Source organism: Dermacentor albipictus, unplaced genomic scaffold (genome assembly GCF_038994185.2).
Source record: "Dermacentor albipictus isolate Rhodes 1998 colony unplaced genomic scaffold, USDA_Dalb.pri_finalv2 scaffold_27, whole genome shotgun sequence".
In the NCBI taxonomy this organism is placed as follows: domain Eukaryota; kingdom Metazoa; phylum Arthropoda; class Arachnida; order Ixodida; family Ixodidae; genus Dermacentor; species Dermacentor albipictus.
The window spans coordinates 734,643-759,123 of record NW_027225581.1 but is presented as its reverse complement, the minus strand read 5'-3'; the positions used below and the strand labels follow the sequence as shown (position 1 = coordinate 759,123).

Below are 24,481 nucleotides of genomic sequence, written 5' to 3'. Positions count from 1 at the left end.
AGGCATAGCTGGCAATTTGTAGAGCTGCTGAGGGAGATATTGACACGTGTACTTGTTTATTTTACTTGGGTGACTCCTTTTCACCGTCAAACAAAATGTTATCGCTCAGCGCAGGATGTTCCCGCAAGTATCGGAAGTTATCGAATGTTATTGAAGGTTCTCTCTGCTGTCTGTTGTAAGCGAAGCTTGTATAATCCAAGCATGTGTGAACCCAATTGCGTAGAATTTGGTGGAAGACAAGCGGGCACCAGGGATTTCTTTGAAACATTCGATGACTCATGAATAAAGCCGACGCACTTGACCGGCAGATAAAATCTTAAAAGATCGCCTTCTATGTTCGCCGTTATCACAGTTATTTGAGTGTAGCCTGTTTTTGAGGGCACAGGTTTGCCAAATAAAACGTTCATTTTGTCAATCGCAGTTTTCCGGCTTTCTTCACTGTTACTACTACGCGACATCTCGTAGAGGTGCCATTGTGTTCATGGACCCAACGCCCCCGGAAAGCCGCAATCCAATCCCGAAACCCGAAAACATCCCTTACGTCGCCGAGGACCAGCGACATAGCCCTAGGCAGCAAGGACTGCTACCGGAATGTGGAGATCTCCCCGAGAAGACCAAAGCGATCAACCCAACTAAACAACCCGAATGGCTGCCCCAGCGTGCCCCTCTCTGCTGCAACAACCTCGGGACCAACCAACCTTCAATTATTCACCATTTAAAGACCCAGAAACCTTGCTAGAGACCTGTGAAGGATGGTGAGTTTTAACAAGTGGGACTCCGACGACAAGCTGCGGCATGATACTTCGTCTGCAAAGACGCCACCGACAGGTGGTTCGAGAACCGGAAGTCGACCCTGACAACAGGGGACCTGTTCTGTAGCGGCTTCCTGCGAACCTTTAGGGACATCGTGCGCATGGAAAGGGCCGAATCTATGCTAGAATCCCGAGTACAACTACAAAATGAGAACATCGCAAAGAGGAAGAAGTTCGCTTCCCAATTAGGTATGTCAAGCGAGAGCTCTTCACCGAATTGTTATGCAACCCGCGCAAGACTGTTGCTGAATTTTTTTCCAAAGTCACAATCATTGAGACGCTGTATGATATGTAGGCGGGGCAATATACCCGCCAAAACTGCACCCATGTCCAAGCGCTCAGCAGTGACCACATGCTGGAGACCATGAAAGCAGTCGTTCGCGAAGAACTGCAGATGAACTTTCGGAGGTCGCTGCCCAAAGTGGCCTCAATCGCTGACACTGTCAAAGAATGGGTTCATCGATCACTTGGCGTTACTGAACTGCAACCGCCATCGCAAGAGCCCCAGCCGGAAGCGATTTCCAGTACGGCCTGATTTTCACTACGGGTACGTTCCCGTGCATCCTGACGCCTAGATTCCGTCGCCAGACACTGCAGCCGCCGTCAGCCCGACCACCTGTAGTCCAGCAAAGCATTCCGAGGAAGATATTATGCGCGCCCCCGAGCACTACACGCTGTGCAACCCTTGCGGGGAAGGCAACCGTTTGTACTGCCGATGCCCATACCATGACTTGGGAATCCGACGCTTCGCCGCTACAACTTGTGGAGCACCCTCGCGACACCTTCGGCTACCTCGCCGCAGCTCAGTGGAATCCTCGAGGACCATCCTATTCGCCGTCACCAGGACGCTACCTGTCACCGCAGCGCCGACCATACACTGGCCAGGCCAGGGCCTGTCCATCATCCCATATCTGGAAAACTAAAAGCAGCAACTGATGGACGTGCTGCTGCTATTTGTGGAACTCACGAAGATCCTCCGCTGACGACGCAGACTCCTTAATTACTATCTCGACAATGTGGTTTCATCTCGATGAAGACTTGAAGCAAGGAATATGCCGACAAGTAAAGGACTCACCAAGCGACCTTCTAGCCACAGGTCAATACGACGCAGCCGTGATTTGGCGCCTTGACCTAGCTGCAACGCAAGACATAGAACCACCGACCACAACGTACTCTTCGACAGCCACGAAGTCACCGGGTTTGTTGACACTAGTGGATTTTTTGCCTCCAAGTTCACCTCCAAGTCAAGACTGCGTGGTACAACCTTCAAATCTGGACAGCTAGACACCTAATAACGCCGACTGGAATCTGCACAGCAAGAATTACTGTTCATGACAAAGCCTACCATGTAGCGTTCATGGTCTTCCAACAGTGCTCGCGAGATGTAATTATCGGCATGGAATTCCTGAACCGATTCGGTGCAATCATAGACCTGATGTCGAACTCAATAACACTGTAGACAAACCATGCGATGCCAGCGGAGCGGCCTTTTAGTCAGTGTGCCTTCAGAGTACTTAAGAACCAAGTCAGCATCCCACCTCATTCCAGCATTGTAACTTCCGTGGACAACGAAATACCCGCAGACGTAGAAGGCATCATAGAGGCAAACGTCTGGTGTTAAGAAGAAGCTTTAGCTCGGGTGCTCCTATCTTAATACATGTAAAAGGAGAATTCGTTTTTCTCGGCAACCACTGCACTAAATTTGACTGGGTTTGCTGCATTTAAAAGAAAAACTTAAAATGTAGGGACTGTTGGTTTCGAATTTTCGAGTTGGGCCGTCAATTTCTTTATAAAACATTGACAAAAATTGCAAATTTTCAGGAAACGAAACTATCAAGTTTGCAAATATGTAACTCAACAAGAAAAAATGATATCGCAATTATGTGAATTGTATCTGATAGCACATCTAAAGCGGACAAAATTGATATGTTACACGTGAACCTCAAAAAAATGTAATATGTAATTACAACTTTTGCAGAACCCTCGTAAACAATGTAACAAATTCACGTAAGATGTAAAATGACCCATAATATTTGTCCGCTTTGAATGACCTAATGGATGCCGTTTACAGAACCTCGATATCTGTTCTTGATGCAGAGCTATTAGTTTGTAAACTTCATGCTTCTATTTTTTTCAACCTTCTGAATTTTTGAAAATCTTTCTAGCAAAATTCAAGCCCCAAATAAAAATTCGGCTTCCAACAGCCACTAGAATTTATCTTACTCTCTCAAATGCAACAAATTTCATCAAAATCGGTCCAAGGGTTATCTCAGAAAAACGTTTTTGCGTTTTTACATGTGTGGGTATGTCGCGGCTAGCGAAGGACGAATCCCAACATAAAAACGTAACGCTTCTTTATTCGGCGAACGATGTCAGCGGACGGGCGTACCAACGCTACGTTCGTCGCAGTAGCGGAAGGTAGAAGGCGGCTTTTATCAGCCAGGCAGCCTGTTCTTATAGCCACCGTCGGTGACGTATACCTCGGGTGACATGGCGGTGGCGCTATGCTTTATCGACCATGCAACCCAGCGTGCAGCTGTGGTATGCTTGGGCAGATGATAAGATGGAAGGGTGCGCAGAAATATGCGCGGTGTGTGTCGCCACATCACCCCCCCGCGGAGTGGAGAGCCCTCAGGGCTTGAAAAAATCTGGGCAGCGTACGCGACGTCCGCTGCGCGTAGTGACGGAAGCAGGCTGCGATGTCGGCGGTCGTGGATGGACGTCCGTGGGTGTACTGGTATTCGCTGGTTCGGCGGAATCGGTGTAGGCCGGCTTCATCCGGTCGATAGAGACGCGGATGGCGTTCCCTTTAATGCGCAGGGTGAAGGTTTTGTCGTCGCGACGGATGACTGGGTAGGGTCCGCTGTAAGGTGGCTGTAAAGGCCGGCGGACGGTGTCGTCGCGGAGAAAAGTGTGCGAACACGTTGCCAGATCCTTGAAGACGAAGGGCGCGGTCTTACAGTGGTGAGCTGCAGGTGACGGGCGGAGGGTAGCGATAGTGCGTCGGAGCCGGGCGATGAAATCGGTGGGATCTGACGTCGCGGTGGTATATGGCGGTGCAGCGAGAAATTCGCCTGGAAGGCGGAGAGGTTCCCCGTAGACGAGCTCTGCGGGTGTAGCCTGAATGTCGGGCTTAAAGGTGGCGCGAAGACCTAGGGTGACGGCTGGGATGGCTGCAGGCCAGGTTTAGTCCGGGTGGCACATGATGGCTGCTTTGAACTGTCGGTGGAAACGTTCGATCATCCCGTTGGCGCATGGGTGGTAGCTGGTGGTCCGCGAGCGTTCGAACCCGATGGTCAGCCCGAGCAGCCGGAAAAGGTGCGATTCGAACTGTCGTCCTTGGTCGGTGGTGACGCGGCGAGGGGGCCCGAAGCGGGCAATCCAGCCTGCGAAGAAGGCCGTGGCGACGTCTTCCGCAGTGATTCCCTCGAGGGGCCATGCCTCAGGCTATCGAGTGGACCGATCGATGGCGGTGAGGCAGTAGCGATAGCGTCCAGCTGGAGGCAAAGGCCCTATGATATCAAGGTGGACGTGTTGAAACCGACCAGATGTCTGGGGGAATGCGCCGAGTGGTGAAGTGACATGCCTGGTCACTTTAGCGCGCTGGCATTGAATGCAGGAGCGCGCCCAAGTGCGGCAATCACGCTGCATGGAGGGCCAGACATAGCGGTCAGCCACGAGGCGTGCAGAGGCGCGTATGCCGGGATGGCTGAGATTATGTAGCTGGTTAAAGAGGCCGCGGCGATGGGAAAGGGGCACGTAAGGCCTGCTTCGCGCTGTTGACATGTCGCAGTAGATAGTCTTTGTCGATTCAGGTATGGGGACTTGCTGCAGTTGTAGCGAGGACCTGCCCTTAAGAAGCTCCTGCAGTTCAGCGTCCGTAGTCTGAGCCTCGGCGAGGACATAAGCTGTTATCGGTGAAGGGCTAATAGCTGCCACACGTGAAAGCGCGTCGGCGACCACGTTGTCCTTCCCGCTGACATGTTGGATGTCGGTGGTAAACTGGGCGATGAACGAGAGCTGGTTCTGCTGAACCGGTGGGAGTTTGTCGCGGCGGTGAGAGAAGGCGTAGGTCAGAGGTTTATGGTCGGTGTAGATAGTGCAGTGTTGTGCTTCGAGAATGTGGCGAAAGTGCTGAACTGCTTCGTATATCGCCAGAAGTTCTCGGTAGTAAGCTGGCGAACTCGACGGCGCGGGGGTCGTGGTTTCGTCGGTAGGACTGGCCGCAGAAGGGGTCGTGTTGCGAGCTGAGAGTTTCTTGGAGAAGAACGCCAAGGGATGCCAGGTGTTGTCTACGTGCTGCATAAGGGCGGCGCCTATGGCGATGCTAGAGGCGTCCGTGAAGAGCCCCAAGGGAGCGTCTGGCACAGGATGGGAGAGAAGTGTGGCGGTGCAAAGCGCAGCTTTGCATTTTTCAAAAAGTTTTGTTAAAGGCGGTGTCCACGTGATGGGTTGGTTTCCTCGTAGACCAGCCAAGGCATCATGGAGGGGAGCCTGGTACTCGGCTGCGTGTGGCAAGAAACGCCTGTAAGAGTTCAGCATGCCGAGGAAACGGCGAAGGTCTTTAGCGGTGGTTGGTTGAGGGTAATTTTGCATGTCTGAGATGCGTTCAGGTAAGGGTCGAGTTCCCTCTGATGAAACTTCATGGCCGAGGAATTTCACGACTGAAGCGCCGAGCGTGCTCTTTGGGACATTGACGAGAAGGCCGTGGTCGTCGAGGCGTTGGAAAAGGAGACGAAGGTGCCTGTGGTGTTCGTCGGCGTTGCGGGAAAAGACCAATATGTCATCAAGATAGACGAAGCAGAAGTCGAGGCCGCGGACGACTTCGTTGATGAAGCGTTGAAAGGTTTGTCCAGCGTTCCGCAGGCCAAATCTCATGAAGGGAAACTCGAACGAGCCGAAAGGAGTAATTATTGCAGTTTTCGGGACGTCGTCCGGATTGACAGGTATCTGCGTGTAGGCCTTGACCAAGTCAAGCACGGAAAAAACGTGGCAGCCGGAAATGCGATGTGCGAAGTCCTGTATGTGGTGAACGGGGTACCTGTCCGGAATTGTGCGGGCGTTGAGGGCACGGTAGTCCCCACAGGGCCGCCAGCCTTCGGTCTTCTTAGGGACGAGGTGAAGTGGCGAGGCCCATGGGCCGTCGGAGGGGCGGGCGATTCCCTCCTGGAGCATGGCTTCGAACTCTGCTTTGGCTATGCGCATGCGGTCCGGGGCAAGGCGACGGGCGCGACAGAAAACCGGGGGCCCTGGGGTGGTCCGGATGTAGTGCAAGGTGGTATGCCGCACGTCGCGTGGCAACCCCCTGGGGCGCGTCAAACCGGAAAATTCGGCGAGGATGGCGTGGTACGGTGAAGTATGTTCGATGCTGAGTACTCTGATGCTTGGCTGGTGGGTAGTCGTTCGCTGTCCCGGCGCAGAATGTCCCGTTGTCGCGTCGATGAGACGGTCGTCGCGGCAGTCCGGAAGGAGGTTGTAGTGCGCCAAAAAGTCTGAGCCGATGATTGGCTCTGTGACGTCGGCGATGACAAAATTCCAATGAAAGTCACGGCGTAGGTTTTTAAGCTGGACGCGCAGGCGGAGCGACCCGTAAGTTTTGATAGTGGAACGGTTTGCCGCGCCGAGCTCGAAAGACGTAGAAGGGCGGGGACCTTGAAGGTGGGCTCGCGGGTAGCAGCAAATGTCGGAACCGCTGTCGACAAGGAACCGCTGCTTTGTAATTTGGTCGGTGACGAAGATGCGACGGCCTCCAGGTTGGCAGCTCGCAGCCGTGGCTACGAGCTGCCGTCGGCGTTTCCCTGATTTCTAGCGGAGCAGGGTGGTCGACATTGCCGTGCTCTGTCCCCGAAGCGTCTATGGTAGTAACACCGGTCGTCGTCACCAGGCAGCTGCGACGGGGTAGTGTTCGGACCACGGCTTTGCGAGTGGCACGTCGGCAAGTGTTGATCCAGGCGTCGTTGAATGGAGCTGAGCTGTCGGCTGATATCGTCGATACGCCGCGCAAGCTATATGGTGTTCAGCGGTGCAGCGACAGCCTGGACGGTGGGCGACAACGGCGGCAAAAAGACCTCGATGACGCGATCAGCGATGTTGGCGAGTTGGTCGAGAGGTAGCGTAAGCTGAGCCTGCAGAATTGCCTGGACGTGCGGTGGAAGTCGTTGAAGCCAAAGTGCTCGCAGGAAGGAATCCTGGACTTCCATGTTGCCCGCGAGAGCACGCATGTGGCGGAGGAGCTGCGAAGGCTTGCGCTCGGCTAATTCTGCGGACTGAAGTTGTCGCACTTTCTGGTCTTCCGAGAGCGACAGGCGGCGAATAAGTTCCGTCTTGAGGTGTTCGTAAAGGTTGGCCGTTGGTGGGTTGGCAAGGATATCCCGGACCTCGCTGGCGTAGCGGGCATCGAGGTGGGCGACGACGTAATCGTAGCGGGTCCGGTCTTGTGTGATGTGCGCAAGGGAGAACTGGGCCTCGACTTGGGCGAACCATACCTCGGGCGAGTCGGCCCAAAACGGCGGAAGCTTGACAGCGAGACGCCAGACGCCGTGCGGGGCAGCGTGTGGGGTGCCATCTACCGGCGTTGTGACGTCCTCGGCGGAGCCGGCAGGATGCTGCTGCACGGAACCATTGAGCTGGTCGTGCCGTTGCTGAAGCTGTTGCTCTTGCTTCTGGATCACCTCTTGCTGCGCGTGAAGCTGCCTGTTGAGAAGTTCCAGCTGTCGTTGAAGGGCGTCTTGTTCATCCATGGCGATGCGTTGTTGTATCACGTCCGGGTCACCAGATGTGGGTATGTCGCGGCTAGCGAAGGACGAATCCCAACATAAAAACGTAACGCTTCTTTATTCGGCGAACGATGTCAGCGGACGGGCGTACCAACGCTACGTTCGTCGCAGTATCGGAAGGTAGAAGGCGGCTTTTATCAGCCAGGCAGCCTGTTCTTATAGCCACCGTCGGTGACGCATACCTCGGGTGACATGGCGGTGGCGCTATGCTTTATCGACCATGCAACCCAGCGTGTAGCTGTGGTATGCTTGGCCAGATGATAAGATGGAAGGGTGCGCAGAAATATGCGCGGTGTGTGTCGCCACACATGTATTTGAATAGGCCGCGTAGGAGTTGGGCCCGAGCTAAAGCTTCCTTTTAAGCCGAAGCATTTGCGTCACAAGAGGCATAGCTGCACTGCAAGGAAGGAAAGTGAAAGTGATGCTGACAGACTTCAGGCAGGAGCTCAAGCACGTCAATGAGAGCCCGACTACCGAATAAATCAAGGAAATTTTAGAAACCAGCAACGCGTTTGTCCTCTTGGATCCTGCTGAATCTACGCCGACGACTACAGTTCTCGTTACTAGACTTCGACATAACTCCAAGTATCCCCCTGATTAAGTCGCAACAGCTCAGAAGTCCGCCAATACAAAGACTGCTTTTTGACGTCATCTAGGTTTCAAGAAATACCATTGGCAAAGCATTACATAAATACCGAACAGTGTGCTCAAGCACTCCGCCAGAGCCCTTACCTAGTTTCGACGACAAAACGTCAAGTTAAAGGCAACAGGTTGACAAAATGCTGCGCGAGTGCTTCATCCAGCCATCAAAAAGCCCGTGGGGATCCCGTGTAGTCTTGGGGAAGCAAAAAGGACGGCACCCTACGTTTCTGCACCAATTATCGCCGACTGAACAGGAAAACGAAGTAAGATATACATCACCTTTACCTAATAGATGACGCATTCAATCGGCTTTGAAATACTAAATACTTCTACGCGATGGATCTTAAGTTTGCCAACTGGTAAATAGAAGTTGATGAGAGAGGTCCCGAAAAGACCACCTTCATTGCGCCAGACGTCTCTATGAGTTCACGGCTATGCCATTCGGACTGTCCTCAGCACCTACAACGTTCCAGCTGATCATGGTCACGGTGTTAGCAGGATTGAAGTCGCAGACTTGTCTCGTTTACTTGGAAGACGTCTTGGTCATCGGCTGGAAATTTCGACGACCACCTAAGGCGGCTTGCGCCAACAGTAGAGGCTATCAGTTCCTCAGGGGTTAACCTGAAGCCGGAAAAGTGCCACATCGCTTACGATGACCTTCTTCTCCTGAGCCTGCCATCAGCAATTCTAGAGTCCGCACGGAGCCACATATGACAGCTGCCATCGCAAAGCTCTAAAAGTCCGTTGACAAGATGGCAGTGCGCAGGCTCCTTGCTACGTGTACCAACTACAGGCGCTTTGTGAAGGACTTTGCTTCGTCGCTGACACCCCTATCTAAGTAAACGCGATGTAGAGTTCAAGTAGAAAACGCCACAGGACGACGCATTTCAAGGATTCAAAAGAGTGCATGCAGTCCCCACCGGATCTTCAGCACTTCGCCGAGGACGCCAATGTGGAAAGACATACTGACGCCGGTAGCCTATGCCTCGATGCATCCCTAGTCCAGACAAGAAAGACTATCTTGAACGGATGATAGCTTAAGTTAGGCAGCCGCTGTCAAAAGCGGAAGGCAATTTTTGTACGACCGAAAAAGAAGGCCTTGTCATCTCGACAGCAGCAATATTGAGCCCTTACCTATATGGCAGGCCCTTTAAAGTCGTCAGTGAGCATCATACATTCTTCTGGCTAACCAATTTAAAGGACCATTCAGGACGCTTGTAGAACTAGAACGGCAGATTGCAACAATACGACATCACTGTAATCTACAAGTGCAGTCGGAAACACTCTGATGCGAACTGCCTACAACACCCACCGCCGCATGACGACGAGGATGACCGAACGTTCCTCGGAATAGTAAGCGCGAAGGACTTCGCTAATCAGCAACGAGCAGACCCAGAGCTAAACTTTCTCGTCGAGTACTTATTTTATTATTTATTTATTTATTCATACTGTCAGCACAAGCCAAGACAGGAGTTGCGGTTACATTGCTGTCATCAAACTAGACATAGTAGATGTTTAAACAATTCAATACAAAACAATCAGGCTAGGAAGGCACATCATATAAACAAACAAATATGAAGCAACAAAGAACATCAGTTACAATGAGTATGTTATAGCACTATATGGGTCAAAAAAAAAGTAACGCGCCCAAACAACTGCAACGAATGAACAGCTAACAATAAAACGTATTCTCAACCATTTACAAATAATTGGTAACAGCCTTTACAAAAGATTGTAAATCAGCACATTCTACTATATCGTGTGGCAAGTTGTTCCAATCGTCTATGCTTCGAACCAGGAAGGAATTTTTGAAGGATTCTGTTCTATATTTAAGTGGTTTAATATGTTTTGGGTGCTTTGTTCTGGGGTTAGCAGGTCTCTCTAATGTGATGTGTTTTTCTAAGTCCACCTTATAGTCTCCGCTTAATACGTGAAAAAAGAATGTCAGCCTGCTAAGCTGCATTTTTTGCTTGACAGTCATGAGGCCAGCTCTATTTCTAAGTTCCGTGACGGACTGCGTTCTAGCGTATGTGTTAAAAATAAACCTCAAGGCCCTGTTTTGTACGCGCTCACATTTTAGTGCGTTCTCTTGAGTGTACGGCTCCCAAACATGGCTTGCATAAGTCAGTACAGGAAGTACAGTCATTTTGTAGGCCATTGTTTTTACCTCTGGTGTGGCGTCGTGAAGTTTTCGTCGTAACGACCAAAGTGTGCACATGGCCTTATTACAGATGTTGTCGACATGTACCGACCAGTTTAAATCATGTGCGAAATGAATGCCTAGGTATTTATATTCCTTAACTTCAGCTAATTCGGCTCCGTTAATGCTGCAGGGGAATATTAAAGGATCTTTTTTACGCGTGAAACGCATACAAACAGTTTTTCATGTATTCAATTCCATTTGCCATTCATCACACCAGAGGCTAACTTTTTGTAAATGGTTACTAAGCTCCTGTTGATCATTAGGAGTGCATATTTTAGCATATATAACGGTGTCATCTGCGTAATGCTTGATGGATATTTGCGGCGAAAAACCTGCTCCCATATCACTAATATAAATGGAAAAAAGTAAAGGGCCTATAACAGATCCTTGCGGCACACCCGATCGAACTGGTTTATTGGTACTACTAACAGAATTTAATGAAACACATTGTTCCCTTTGTGACAAATATGCCTCAATCCATTTGAATAGCTTGGTATTACCTAAGAAATGAGACAGCTTCATAAGCAGCTTTCTATGGGATATTCTGTCGAATGCTTTGCGGAAATCGATGAAGATCATATCTATTTGACCCTTTCCATCAATACATTGGCCGATTTCATGCGTAACTTCAGTGAGGATAGTGACTGTGGAGTACCCTCGGCGAAAGCCATGCTGGTTTTTACCCAAAACGTCGTTCTCTTCCACAAATTTAGTTAGGTGGGTACTAAGGATGTGCTCTAGCGTTTTGCAACACGTACTTGTCAAAGAGATTGGCCTGTAATTAGTGACGTCATGTTTGGAACCTTGTTTGTGAATCGGTACTACCTTAGCCCGCCTCCAGTCTCTCGGAACGTCGCCAGATTCTAGAGATTTAGTATAGATATCTGAAAGGAAACATGAGCACCACTCGGCGTACCTCTTTAAAAAAGCGTTGGGAATTTGATCAGGGCCAGGACATTTTTTCTCATCTAGTTTAAGGAGCAGATTCAAAATGCCGTCTTGTCTAATAGTTGGCTCAGATATGCAGTGCCTAATGGAATGTACTGTTACGGGTGTGGAACCATCATCCCATGTGAAGACCGATTCAAAATATTCATTGAAGAGGCAAGCCATTTCAGAGCTGTTCGTGATAGTCTTATTTTCACTTGTTAGAAATTGAATGCCGGATTTGGGCCCTGAAATGTATCTCCAAAATTTTCCCGGAGAGGATTTAATAAAATTAGTAAGTGTTGTATTCATGTAACAATGTTTCGCTTTAATAATTTCCATTTTAAATTCATGTGAAGCGGAATGAATACAATGACGTGTTCTTGTAGAGAATTTTCTAGACCTCATTCGTTTCAGGAGGCGCTTTTTATGAATTATTCCCCGTGTAATCCATGCGTTTTTTCTGTTAAATTTTTTGGGGCGCTTGGGAACAAATAGTGCCATTGATTTTAATACCACGCTTTTAAACTTCTCCCAAGCATCATTTACTGACGTGGTATTTAGCGAAATAAAATGGCTGAAATCATCATAACTTTCCTCTAAATGGTCCAATACTGCAACATCATCTGCTTTAGAGAAATCGGAGACTAGCAAAGTTTTATTCCTCTCTGCTCTGGTATATGTGGTAGAGACATACGTGATCACCATTTTGTGGTCAGAAATCCCTTCTAAGACTTCACACCAGTACTTGGATTGTATGACAGATCTGCTTAGAAACACCAAATCAAGTAGTGATTCTCCCGATTCGTGGGTTCGTGTTGGCATAGTTACTATTTGTGTTAAGTCAAGGGAAAAAGTCAGATTCAGAAGAACACGAGACACGGCCTGATTATTTTGACCTTCCTGATAATATGCCCAGTCAATATTTGGTAAATTAAAATCTCCGGCCATTATAATCTTACAGGTGCTGTTGCCAAACTTTTCAAGTAAGAAATCATTCAGCAATAGCATGTATTCTTCGGAGGTGCCAGGGGGGCGATATACTGCAACAATTACAAAATACAGACCACCGATCTCTGTGGTGCCCACAGTACACTCCAGTTCTGGAGGGGATGAAATTTCAACGGAGACCATTGAAGTTTTATAAACAATAGCAACACCGCCTCCTCCGGATCCTCTGTCTTTGCGACAAGCCGTATAGTTCGGAGGAAGGAAATCAGCGCTTTCGATTGATTTATTTAACCAAGTTTCAGTTACAATTACGATATCCGGTTCATGTTCCAAGAGGACAGCTTCCAAAAGTGAAGATTTGTTGCATATGCTCCGAGCATTGACGTTTAAAACTACTAGTCTATCAGGGACACTCGTGACTGCTGTCAGAACTGTGTCGCCTCTCGTAGGGCTTTTCTCTGCCGCCTCTGTTGCTACTTATGTCACGACGACGCGGCTCCCGGCATGGTCTACGTGTGGAAGTATCATCGTCCCAGTAATACGCCTTGCCGTCCACGTAAAGCATGTCATAAACTAGGCGCACTCGCTTCCCACTCGATTTCTCATTTTGAGCGCTTTCCCATAGGCACTTTCTCCTGTGCACCACGCTCTTTGAGAAGTCATCACTTATCGAAATATTCATGCCTTTCAACTTGGGACAGTTGCTCATAATTTCCTGTTTTTCCTTGAAATCATACAGCCGAAAAATAACTGGTCGTGCTTTTGACTGCTTTTTTCCAAGACGGTGCATGCGCTCAATGCTCCGAGGATAAGTACCAATCACAGAAAATATTTTGTCCTGCATCAGTTTCGATAAATCTGCCTGTGTTTCATTGTCTTGCTCAGGTAAACCGAAGATGATAAGGTTATTGCGGCGTTGGCGATTTTCCATATCATCAACTTTTCTAGATAGCACTGCGACTGTTTCATTCAGACGAGACATCGTCCGCTGTGTGTCATCAAGTTTAGAAAAAGAAGACTCAAGTTTAGTTAAGCGGTCTTCAATAAGTTTCATGGCGGCACCATTTTCTTTCACTTCTTTTTGAACTGCTCTCTGATCACGTTTAATGTCACTTAATGTTTTGCTCTGGTCTTTCAACGCTTGCATAATCTGTTCAAGTTTTTCATCTGTAGTCAAACCAGGGCCCGGATTCAACTCGACATCACCACTTGTGATAAGCTTGAGACATACAGACCAACAATCACATACAAGCAGCGCTAGTGTGCGGGGGCACGGCACGACAATCAGTGACAAATGATTACTTCTAAGTGAGGAAGTGTCGTGTCTCACCTGCAGACAAGCAAATACGAACACGTTGGAAGTCATGCTTGCATGCGTGCCGTGCCCGCAACTGAGTCCGGGGGGGTCCAAGGGCTTGTTTAAGTAGGGATCGGTCCGTGACTTGGTCGTCGATGATTGGTGGATGCTTCCGATATACGTATCGCCGTCGCACGTGCCCAGTAGTTGCGTCTGCAGTAGATCCAGATGATTAGGTTGACGCTCCGGCTTGCAGTGTGTGGCGATTGCTCTTGCATTCGTGGCGGCGACGAGAAAAGGGACCTGCAGACAAGCAAATACGAACACGTTGGAAGTCATGCTTGCATGCGTGCCGTGCCCGCAACTGAGTCCGGGGGGGTCCAAGGGCTTGTTTAAGTTGGGATCGGTCCGTGACTTGGTCGTCGATGATTGGTGGATGCTTCCGATATACGTATCGCCGTCGCACGTGCCCAGTAGTTGCGTCTGCAGTAGATCCAGATGATTAGGTTGACGCTCCGGCTTGCAGTGTGTGGCGATTGCTCTTGCATTCGTGGCGGCGACGAGAAAAGGGACCTGCAGACAAGCAAATACGAACACGTTGGAAGTCATGCTTGCATGCGTGCCGTGCCCGCAACTGAGTCCGGGGGGGTCCAAGGGCTTGTTTAAGTAGGGATCGGTCCGTGACTTGGTCGTCGATGATTGGTGGATGCTTCCGATATACGTATCGCCGTCGCACGTGCCCAGTAGTTGCGTCTGCAGTAGATCCAGATGATTAGGTTGACGCTCCGGCTTGCAGTGTGTGGCGATTGCTCTTGCATTCGTGGCGGCGACGAGAAAAGGGACCTGCAGACAAGCAAATACGAACACGTTGGAAGTCATGCTTGCATGCGTGCCGTGCCCGCAACAGGGAACATCGACGTTGTCCTTAGTAGATTTAAGCGATGATTGTCTTCGATCTGACTTCAAAACAGCTTACACGTAAAGAAGAAATTCTCACCAGTCCGTACTGACTACCTCCTTTTTGTTCCCTCAGCATTGTGTCCAGAAGTACTGCGAGCCCTACATGGCCATACGATAGCTGGGCACCTCGGATTCTCCTGGACGATTTTGACGAAAAAGGAAAGATATTAGCGGCCTTGCCTGACTGCCGACGTCACCTGTTACGTCAGGACATTTCAAGACTGTCTGCAAGGCAAGACACCACCCACAAGGACAGCGAGAGAACTGCAGCCGATCGGGCCTCCATGCCCACCATTTCAGCAGATTGACATAGATTTGCTGGGACTATTTCCACCCTCAACATCCCGAAATTAGTAGATCTTCATGGCGACTCACTGGCTCACCCACTTCGCTGAAACAAAAGCTCTCCCGAAAGGTACCACAGCCGAAGGGGCGAAATTCTTTGTCGAGAACATGGTGTTGTAAAATGGTGCCCTATTAGTCCTAATCACCGACAGAGGAACGGCTTTACAGCAGAACTCACCCAATCCTTTCTACAATACAGCCACACAAGCAACAGGAGGACAACTGCCTACCATCCGCAGACGAATGTTCTTACAGAGCGCATAAAAAACCGTCGCCTCCATGCTGGCGGTACACGTCGACGTCGAGCATAGGAGGTGGGATGCAGTCCTGCCGTAGCGAACCTTAATTCCTAGCACGTCACTGTAAGGAACAACTCAAATGACGCCATTCTAGCTGATTTGCAGAGGGAACCCGGTGACGATTATCGATGCCATGCTTCCACAGATCATCGACTGAGAGAATCTCGACATCGCTACCAATCTCCAGCAAGCCCAAGAAGCCCGACACTTCGCCCGCGTTCGCATCAAAAATCAGCAGAATAGCGGCAGCCGGCACTGAAATCTTAGACGACCATACGTGGAATACGAGCCCGGTGACGGTGTTTAGGTTTGGACCCCGGTACGCCAGCAAAGACTTCGTGAGAAGCTATTACGCCGCGGTTTCTGACGCTACAAGATCTTCCGAGACATTGGCGCACTCAACTACGAAGTCATGCCCGACGGGATTTCGCTACCACAGCGGCGCCGCTGACGACCTCAAATAGTGCTTGTTGTGTCACGTGAGGCATTCTAACAGCAAACTTTTGCATAGCTGAAATTTGGACTTTCTTTGTTTTTACTGTTACTTTGAGCTTAGTTAGTTTCTCTGTTGTTTTCTTTCGTTTGTTTATTAAGCGTCGTTTTCTCAAAAAGGATACTTTGTGAGAAAGGGGCATTTACCCGTGAACTTCTTTACCTTTCTGGGGGGGGGGGGGGGCGGGGGTTCACCGCTTTTCACCCTCTGACAAATGCTATCTATCGGAAGTTTCTCGAGTGTTATCGATGGTCCTGCCTGATGTCTGTTGTTACCAAAGCTTGTGTAATCTGAGTGCATGTGCGACGGGAATTGTATGGAACACACTGGAAGGCCAACCGGCACCGCTGCTTACTATGGAACCTTCGATGACACATGTTTGAATGCTGACGCGCTTGACTGCCAGATCAGATTTCCGACAATAGCCGACTGTGTTAGCCGCTGTCGCTGTTCTTTGAGTGTAGCTTGATTTGAGGGCGCAGGATCACGCAATAAAATGCTAATTTCGTCAATTGCAGTTTTGCTGCTTTTTTCACCGTCATTAATATGTGACAATATATATAAACAACCGAGAAAGCATTGTAGTAGAAGGTTAAATTCTAGTGCAATTCTGAAAATTCACGAAGGAATGAAGCAGACATGCCTTTGGTTTCCATTGTTGAAGCTTTATTACTGGTAAATCGTCAATTAAGATTCATCCTACAAACGTAGTGGACAAATGGTGTAACTGATGGTCCCCGTACTGATGCGTACCGGATGACAAGGTGTTACTATCGGACAATGTAAGATATTTACAGCAGTGGTTAACATGTGTCGCAGCGCAACGACAAATCAAGGCCTTAAATTTCGCACAAGGAAATGGGGAATTATATTCTTCAATCAAGAGACGGGTAACTACGTAGAATCGATTCACAAGGAATTCATACCCGTGATCAACCAATATAAATACGTCGGCATGTACATAAACGAAGGAAGGGCTAACTCAAGCACGCACCAAGGAAGTCTGAAAACAAAGGGGAAGTGGAATGCTACAATTATGAAACACAGAGCACGGTAGGGCCACAATTAGTATGAGGTGGTGCGTGCAACCTGCAAAAGAGTTATGGCGCCAGCGCTGACGTCTGCAAATGCCATTCTATGCCTAAAATCAGATGTATTATCAAGGCTGTAAATTAGCCAAAGATCGGTGTACCGGTTAACTTAGGAAGCCACCGGCAAAACCACAAATGAGGCAGTGCAAGGGGGTATTGGTCAGGCGTCGTTTCAAGCCATGGAATCACAGAGCCAAATTAGCTTTCAAGAAAAACTGAGCAACATGTATAAAAAAATGGGAGGCTAAACTACACAGGTAGCTGTGCATAAAAAGCGTGGACACAAAATGTAGCAAGAGGCCAAAAGACTCGCAACCAAATAGAGAGTAATTGAAAGTGTAGATAGAGAACCCAGGAGCAATAAGAAAGAATGTGAGAAAAACAGTGACAGCGAATTGGATGCAAAGAATAGAAACGAAGAAGACCATGAAGATTTACAATAACAGAACTAACAGAAATTAGTAGTCGAATGGGTACGATAACACGAAGGAAGTGTATTGCTAGTTAAGACTCGGAATGGTTGATTAAGGATAAATATATGCCAGAACAAATATTTGTAACTAGATGTCGCATCTGTACGCTGCAAGTAAAGACGAGATGACCCAGTTAGAGACATTTTAACTCGTAACCACCTGCACCAAATGAAATTTGTAACACTCGGTACGGCATGCATTTTAACAAGAAATAGTGATGATCAAATGGCAACGATGGTATGATCATGTCTGCATGAAAACAGAATAACGGCGAAAACAGAATGACGCCAACAGCATGAAGACAATGGAAGGATAATTTTAGAATGACTAGAACAAAGTGACTCCGATGGAATTGTACCGACCGAATGAAGATGGCTACTTGACGACACTGCAACTATTATAACGTCATACGTACGAGGAAACGATTACGATGAACTGAAGGCGATGGAGCAATGCTTTGAAACGACAGTATAATGACGCACTTTAGCGACTTCGTGAAGGCGGCTAAGCAGGCATCATTGCACAAAAGTCATACTTACGACCAAAGCGCAAACATTGGCTGGGATAGCAAACTGTTAGAATGTTGCATAACTTATTAAGCATATTACTTTTACTATACAAATGCTGCTAACTTTCGCATACTAACTAAATAGGGAGTGATGGTGTTACCCAAAGATCAACACATCTCATTAGATGACCACGTGCACTTGGTATCAGAACGCTGACGCGATTCAAACAGCGTAAATTGAGTGAAAATACATTTTAATATCCCGTTTGCGCAAGTGTCTTGATGTCGTGAGTAAAGCCAGGAAAGGAAAGGGCGTTCAACTGCTCTCTCCACTGTCGATGACCCTTCAGGTGGAGTCTCTTGGCTTGGACTTGCGTTGGTATCCCTGAAGACGGCCGCCGACCAGTGGAGTCACTGAGTAATTAAGGATGTCGTTGAGCGGCCATCAGAGCCACCGTTGTAGCGTACCTGATTGAAGAAGCCAATCCTTGTAGCCATGAGGGCCTGATGAATATCTCATGTCTGGTGAAGACTCGGCTCTGAATTTCAGAATGTTGCGTGCAGTCATCGCAAATGCTCTATATTCGCTTTTTTAGGTTACATGGCTTACATGTGCCTGCAGTTGGTGTGTAGTTCCTTGGTACCACTGCTTAACAATTTGGCTGGTTGCTTGGTTGGAACCAGTTGCGAAGTTACGGCGTCAACAACGTCCGAGATTGAATCTTCCGCAAAGGTATGCTCTCGGCGACACGTCAATTTCCCTTCGTGATGCATATCACTTGTTCGTGAACTATGCGCGTCAGAACATAATGGAGAAGAAGCCATCAGCTTTCATTGGGTTTTACTACTTCCCATTATTAACTTGAAGGTAGGGCGCGCGTGCGGCAGCGCTCACCCGTGCCAAGCTTTCGCAGCCGGAGTACATGGAAAGAAACGTCCGCTAAACTGCCCCCGTCCACTTCGCCCTTTCCTGCTAGTGCGCACAGATTGCCTTGCTTTTTCCCTTGTGCGGACAAGATCAAGCCACCATCCTTCTCGGCTCAACCTCTCATGCCGCCCCTTGCACCTGCAGCTCGAATTGCTTGAAGGCAATGTATTAGAATAACGGAACGAAGATGAGACCATTACAGCGACAGCTAAGTGGTGTTGGTGATGAGATCCGGGACCACCGGCATCACCTATCAGTGCGGGATGCCTCGGCTTGCTTTATCTACATTCTTTGTTCTCCGTATGTTCGATAGCAGCAAATTGTGCAAGACTAGCAGTCAGGCCGCAGATATGACAATGGTATGACGGACCTTGGCTATAACCAGTGGATTCAACAAGAGTTATTTTGCAAGACAGCAGCCAGAAGAAGCATGCGCAGCAGCAGCGGTCCGCTCAAATGAAGAGACAGTTCACATGAATGATCACTGCTGGAGTAATAAATTTGTTGTAATGTCCACAATGATAAAAAACTTTATGTCTAATGCTATGCATTTCATTCGGCCGACCTCCCCATTACGCGGTTGGCTTGCAGGTAGTTTTTGCATCACCGTCTACATAACATTGAGGGAACTGCGTGGTAAAATATAAGTGCGCAGGACATAGACACGCGTACCTATGCAAGACATTACACCACAGAAATAATTTTTAATGATTAGTTTCGAATTCAGTTCTATCAGCGTAATCATCCGACGCTTTAGAGGTTAGGCCACGCATTCGTGTCGAAGAAGATGGAATAAAAGAACACCTAAGAATTTTCTTCATGCAAGCAAGCACTTTGAGTAGGTGATGCGTTATCCGCGTATCATAGCATGACAACAGACTTATGTGACTTAATTGGCTATCTTGTGCGCATGTTTTCGGTGTTTAAACCCATCGCACGTGTGCAGATGAGCGATGTACGGTGCCTACATAAACCCTTGTTTTTTCTGCTACAAAGAAATCTTGCAAAAGATGCTGCTAAGCCCACATCTGTTATTACATTGTCAACGAGGCAAGGTTGTGCCTGGTGCGTGGATGGCGTTGCCGGCAAGATGACCTTCGGTGTTCATATCGGCAAATTTCACCTGAATGGTAACTCTTCATGGGAAAATTACGTCGAGGGTATAGAGCTATGGTGCACTGCAAACAGGCTCACAGAGAACGCCCACAATATGGCAGTATTGCTGAGCTGCCACGGGGAGGATACATACAACCATCGAATGCTGACTACCAGTCTATCATAAACGCCATGAAGGCGGCAAACCCGAAGCCATCCGAGCGCTATTCAAGGTGCGGGTTCTCGAAGCGACATCAGCACGACGTTGAATCTGTCACAGACTACGTTACAGCTTTATGCAAGCTAGCCGATAGCTGCGGGTTCAACGACAACCAGCTTCATGTTGAGGTAATGCTGAGGGACCAGTTGGTCGTTGGAATCTCCGACAGCATTGTGCAGAACGTTCGTTGGCCGACGAAGACATGACTTTTAAGACGGCCTACAATCTAGCAGTCTCAGCAGAAGCTGCTGCAAAGCATCAAAGGGTTATGGACGACAAGCGTCAGGACGTCCCAGATTTTAGAGCCAGAGAAGGACAGGTAACACATAAAGCAGCATAACAATGGGCAAGATGAAAAAACTTCAAGCGAGCATTTGACACAGCAGTGTTTCCGGTGTTTGGGCCACCACGCTGCATACCATTGCAGGTTTAAAACATTAGTATGCTTCAACTGTTCCGTGAAAGGACACTTGGCGAAAGCATGCCGGAAAAAACAAACAGATCAGGTGAAACATCAGTAGAAAAATATGCCATACACGATGCAAACTGAGTATGATAACATGCTAAATATTAGTCATGTGACTAGCGGTCGCCCCGTGTTTATGATGTTCGTAAGTATAGGCGGTGAAATAGTGGCAATGGAAGTCGACTCAGGAGGAGCTAGATGCAGTGGCGTAGCAACAGGGAGGGCCGGGGGGCCGTGGGCCCCGGGTGCAAGGGGCCAGAGAGGGGGGGCGGGGGGTGTCATATACGTCTGAAGACACCCCTCTTTCCGCCGGCTACACCCAGCGGGGGGGGGGGGGGGGAGGTGACAGAAGACCTAAAGGCACCGGGTGCCACGTGACCTAGCTACGCCACTGGCTAGATGGATTGTTAGTCAAAGTACGTTCAGCAAACTGAAACTGGAAACGCACATTAAGCTTGAAGAAGCGGACACCAAGCTCACAATTCGGACTAAAGAAGGATTCGACGTCATCGGAAAAGCCACACTTCTGGTCAAACTCAAAGGCCAAGACTTCCGGTTGCCGATACTCCTTGTAAGAAATGAGCGTAGCAGAGTATTAGGTCGTGATTGCTTCAAAGTCTTGAACAATTATGTCACTAGGCTTCACAGCCTCGAACAAAACGCTGAAGCCCTTATCAAATAGCTTCCGGGTGCTTTTGGCGAAACATTTCCAGGCGCCACTCTGCCGCCACGACGCATCGAACTGAAGCAGAACGCCCGGCCCAAGTTTCTAAAATGCTGCAGCATTCCGTTCGCACTCAAGGGTAACGTCATCACAGAACTGATCAAACTGGAACGGCAAGGTTATCTGCAACCGGACGCAGCACTCCGAATGTGCCACCCCTGTGGTAATCGTACGAAAAACGGATGCGTCATTAAGAATATGCGGCGACTATCAAAGTACCGTGAACCAAGTGGCAAGAAACAACGTTTAACCTTTACCTACTACCAAGGAACTTTTCGGAATGTTGGGGGAAGGCTGTGTTTTTCTAAAATTGACTTCACGCAAGCGTACCAGTAACTTGCAGTTGATGACGCTGCAGCAGAAGTGCTCACGATAAATACTCTAAAGGGCCTGTAGAAACTGCGACGTTGGTCATTTGGTGTGTCGGGGGCACCCGGATTATTTCAAAGATCAATTGATTCAGTGCTTGCAGGTATATGCCAGGTAGCGGTATTCGTCGACAACATCCTTGTGGCCAGCCAAACGGCAGCGGAGCACAACGAAGTGTTCATGGTGGTTTTCAACCGTCTGTAAAAAGCGGGATTGCGTATAGAAGCACAAAGTGCTGAGTTCTTCAAAGAGAACCTGGAGTACTGAGACACCGGAAAGATACAAATGGCAACTACCCGTCACAGGCTAAAGTCGAGGCGGTTCACAAAGCATATGTACCAAAGAACAAATAGCTCCATTCAAACTTTTCTAGGTATGGTGAATTTCTACAATATCTTCCTAAAGGGTTGGTCTGACGTTGCCGAAGTGCTCTACAGCCTACTGGACAGCGACACTAGGTGGAAGTGGGATGAAGGGGGAGCAGCGACTAGCTTTCGAAAGACTACAAGCGTTACTGACATCCCAGTCACTTTTAGTGCATTTTGACGCTGATGCACCTTTAATTCTGTCTGTGAGGCATCACCCGTGGGTGTGGGTGCTGTATTTGCTCACAGCGCTGCTCGAGGACGCGAGCAACCTGTTGCTTATGCGTCAAGAGCACTCACTAAGGCGTGTTGCTTATGCATCAAGAACACTAAGGCGGAACGTAATTATGGCATCCAACAACTTCACCAGTACTTCTGTGGGCAAGATTTTCGCTTCTTGACAGATCATAAGCCACTACACGGTATCTCAGGCCGCCGTGGTTGCTCATTGGCCATGGTGTGCCGCGTGCTGCTGAGCACGAGGTCGCGGGATCGTATGCCAGCCATGGTGGCCACATTTCGATGGGGTCGAAATGCGAAAACATCCGTGTACTTAGATTTAGGCGCACGTTAAAGAACCCGAGGTGGTGTAAATTTCCTGAGTCCTCCACTACGGCGTGCCTGATAATCAGGAAGTGGTTTTGGCACGTAAAACCCCATAATTAAAATAATTACTAGGTATCTATAAACGAGACAAGCAGATTCTCGTTGTTTTCTCACCGCGCATCATGCGGTGGTCTTTGTTGTTATCTACTTATGAATACAAACTGGAGTATAGAAAGGCCCAAGAACACGCAAATGCTGACTGCCTAAGCAGGCTACCGATACCCGGTGACAGGAAGGACATCGAGCCTCCTGGCAACGTCCTTTTGTGGGAATCAGTGGAGTACCCTCCTGTGAGCCTAGCAGACGTCGCGTCAGCCACTCTGTATGATTGTTGCCTGTCGCGTGAGAAGAAATGCGTTGCAACTGGCTGGCCGGAACATGGTGTGCCGCGGGAATAGCCGCCTATCAGGTGAAGCGCGAAAAGTTGTCTTTTCATCGTGACTGCCTTCTGTGCGGTAACACGGTCATACTGCCAGAAGAACTAAGAAAAAATCTCTTCGCCATTCTGCATGCAAACCATCCTGGCATAACGGTCATGAAATTTCTGGCAAGGTCATATGTGTGGTGGCCGAAGATGTCTGCCCAGGTTGAAGATTTCATGCGTCATTGCAAACTATCAAGACAACAGGCCGAGCGAACCTAAAATGCCTGTGCATTTCTGGACGAAACTCGAAAGCCCATGGAGCAGAATTCAAATAGATTTTGCAGGGCTGCTTCGGGTCCTTTTCTATTTAGTTGTCGTGGACGCGCTATCAAACTAGCCGAGATCGGGATAACGCCATCGCTTCACTCCTCAGTTGGGATCGAGAAACTGCGAAGAATGTTTGCTTCATATGGATTGCCGGAGTTAGTTGTTTGTGATAACGGCACACGCTTTTCGTGCAACGAAATGCATTTTTTCTTGAACAAAAATGGCGTGCGCTACATGTACACAGCGCCATACCATACCGCAAGCAATGGAAGGGCGGAGCGTATAGATCGCGCACTAAAGTGTGCGCTCCGAAAGCAGAGCTAGGGCACAGTGGCGTGTAAAGTGTCTTGTTTTTATTCAAGCAGGACTTCCCGCCCCACTCGGAAACCGAGAGGACGCCAGCGGAACTCATGCTGTGCAGGAGCTTTCGCTTTATCTTGTCGAGACTGCACCATAATGTGAAAGGCCCTGAATGCACCAAGCCGCCATCCTCGAGGGAGTTTCTGCACGGTGACCCCGTGTTCGTGCGGAACTTCTCCCGTTCCGAAGTGGCTGGCCGCATGGATACTGCGTCGCGTGGGCCACACCATGTACAAAGTACAGACCTCAGGATGGTTCAGTACACCAACGTCATTGCAACCACGTGCGAAGAGCATGGGATGCTGTACGGATAGTTTATCACGCTAAGCCCTGCTTCCAGCGACTGAAAGTGCAGTGCAGAGATATACTATGCCAGAAGCTCCGCAAGCATGCCGTAGGCCTACTTGTATACGTCGACCAATGCCTCGTTATGGCATTGACTAATGGGCCGGGATGCATGTGATAATATTGATGTGACTGAATTGGCTATCTTTTGCGCATGTCTTCCGTCTTTAAACGCATCGCACGTGTGCCGATAATTGATTCTCGATGCCTAAATAAGCCTTTGTATTTGCGCAATAAAGAAATCTTGCAAAAGCTGCTGCCGCGTCCGCATCGGTTATTCCACATAGCAACAGTTTCCTTATAAAATGACCGCACTCGTATCTTCTAACTCTCTATGGGTATAGAAGTTAAAGGAGGTGTATACCAACAAACTTTCCTGCACGTCTCTCATAGTATTGACACGCTCTCGCGCGTTTCTGCAATGTTGAGTTCGCAGTATGAGTTATTCAAGACGTGCTGCTAAATAAAATTTTAACATACTCTGTAAGGTCGACAATGGTGGCAGAAGCATGTTTCTGTGTCGTAAATTTTTGCT

At 48.8% G+C, this 24,481-nt stretch overlaps 1 long non-coding RNA gene across 1 annotated transcript in view; it reads left to right on the top strand.

The window, feature by feature from the left end:
* Positions 1-24,481, top strand: part of LOC135897855 (uncharacterized) — a 347,298-nt gene that overhangs the window by 279,139 nt on the left and 43,678 nt on the right. The gene's annotated exons all lie outside the window — the stretch shown is intronic.